The sequence below is a fragment of the Octopus bimaculoides genome, chromosome 10 (assembly GCF_001194135.2).
Source record: "Octopus bimaculoides isolate UCB-OBI-ISO-001 chromosome 10, ASM119413v2, whole genome shotgun sequence".
Lineage (NCBI taxonomy): Eukaryota > Metazoa > Mollusca > Cephalopoda > Octopoda > Octopodidae > Octopus > Octopus bimaculoides.
The window spans coordinates 28,449,045-28,451,899 of record NC_068990.1 but is presented as its reverse complement, the minus strand read 5'-3'; positions in this window follow the sequence as shown (position 1 = coordinate 28,451,899).

Sequence of the window (2,855 nt, the reverse complement as noted above, 5' to 3'; positions counted from 1 at the left end):
ATATATATATATATATATATATATATATATATATATAAACACACACACACACATACATATGTGATATTACACGTGATATGTGTATATGGTTTCATGTATGTATATATGCTCCCCTTTACGTATAAGTATTTATATGTATGTATTTATGTATGTATGTATTTATGTACTTATGTATGTATGTACGTATGTATGTATGTATCTATTTATGTATGTAGATACGTATGTATGTATGTACGTATGTATGTATGTACGTATCTAAAGAAATATCCCTCTAGGTTTATACAAATATATGTGAAAGCCTCTATGTCTGTATTAATATAAGCCTAATATATGTATGTGAGTGTGTAAGAAGATTTTCATTTTCATTAATATATTAACATGTTCAGTGGAAATTTTTTATCATTCGTATTATTTTCTTTTGCACGCCAGACACCACTGCTTAACGGCATTGCGTTACTCTACACTGAGTTCAAATTTCCCCGAGGTCAATAAAATTGATTTTTATCCTCTCGGGGTCGATAAAATAAATATCAGATGAAAACTCGGCCCGGTGTTATCGACTTGAGCCCTAGTCTCAAATTTTCATGCCTTGTGCCAACATTAGAATGAACTACTACTACTACTACTACTACTACTACTACTACTACTACTACTACTACTACTACTACTACTACTACTACTACTACTACTACTACTATAATATATTATACTATGTTTCTTTATTTTAATGCGTACAATTTGTTATTATGGAGTTCTTTTATAGATAGTTTTAAGCACTTTGAATTATATAGACTATATTCAGATATTTTTGTATATTTTTTCTTGCAAGAAGAGAAAATTCTGAACTGACGAAAAGGAAAATAAAAGAAAAAAAAACAGAAAATCAAAGAATCACATTCCTACGTATGTACACACACATACACAAAAAAAGACAATACATGCAAGCACAAGCATGCTCTTCGCAATTACAGTAGAGCACAATTCCACACATGTATTATTTCATAAAGACATACATTCATATGTATGTCTATTACCGTATGCATTTATCCATTGGTAGATAAATGCATACCTGGCTGCGAAGTAAGAAGTTGTCCAACATCCCAACAACGTGCTCTCTCTTCTAATCAATCTCAATCTCAAGTCATGTCACCTTGAGCCAATGTCCTCAAATACAGTCCCAGATCGATCAAAGCCCTCTAAGTGAATTTCATAGACTTGATGGAAATTGAAACTAACCAGTCGAGTATTTATTGGTTTTGGTCATGTAACGATACTCTGTGCTATTTGTTCCTTCTGCCCTCATCTTCTCTCTGAACTTTTTCCTCAATCTGATAAAGATCCATACTCGAAACATCATTTCCATTTGAATGTTTCGGTCAAAAACTTTTATTGAGTGTCAAGTATTATATTCATATCCACTTGACTTTTGTTGTTTGTTTTCTGATGTGTGTGGGTGGAGTTTTAGTTCTCCCAACTCCTTGACAACCGGTTTTGTTCTGTCTTCGTCTCCATCACTCAGCGGCTCGGTAAACCTGTCGAACAAAATTACGAACCGGGCTTATAAAAAAAAAATTCAGTTTGTTAGACTAGAGCCCATCAAGCCGGTGCCCCAGCATGGCCGCAGTCCAAAGAGAGAAACAGGTGAAAGATAAGATGAAATATTAGATATATATAAAAGCAAACATAAAATGATAGAGAATATACCCTGGAAATTTATAAGCAAACAACTGCTAATAAAATAATCGTTAAAAAAAATGAATGTAATATAATATATAAAGAAATCAAGACGTACCATACTTAAAAAATATATTTTAAAGCTTTTTGTGAAAGTATTAGCGCTAAAAAAAAAAAAATCTCTCTGATATTTTATTAATGTTAAACGCTATAGTATTCGTTGTGTGAATTCTATTAGTGGGTAATTAATTACTAATGTAGTTTATGCGGCTGCGTAAAGAGAAGAGATGAATAAAACTGCAGAACGTGTCTGCTTTCCGGTTAAAAACTTCGTAATAGAATGAAATATATGTGTATGATAAAACGCAGACACAGATACACGTATAACCACGTACACATATGCACACGAAAGAAGACACGTCTTTTTGTTAATCAATAAATTCTTACAAGTTACATCGCCAATTATTTCGATATACACAGCCTTATGTTACCGAAAACAATGTGCCCAGTATAGCAGAGCGCGCGTGCACACACACACACACACACACACACACACACACACACAAACACACACACACACATACATGTGTATGTGTGTGCATACGTGCGTGTATATATGTGTGAATACATACATACGTCCTCACATGAATAAATATATGTATGTATATATGTGTGTGTGTATATATATGTACACGCACACACACACACGCACACACACACACATATATATATATTTATATATATATGTGTGTGTCTATGTATATGTACATATTATATATGTATAATATACATACATATATATATGCGTATATATATATATATATATATGTGTGTGTGTGTTTGTGTGTATATATATGCTTCTGTGTGTGTACTTACGTATATAGACTTATATGTGTGCTTTGTAGGTTTATGTATGTATGCATATACACATACATATTCTCGTAAGCATCTACATATACCACCATATATATATATATATATATATATATATATATATATATATTATTTACATTATCTACATTTGACGGATATTCGTCCTCATCTTGTTTGTTGTTAACACAACGTTTCGGCTGATATACCCTCCAGCCTTCGTCAGGTGTCTTGGGGAAATTTCGAACCTGGGTTCTCATTCCTATCGATGTTACTATTATTATTATTATTATTATTATATTATTATTATT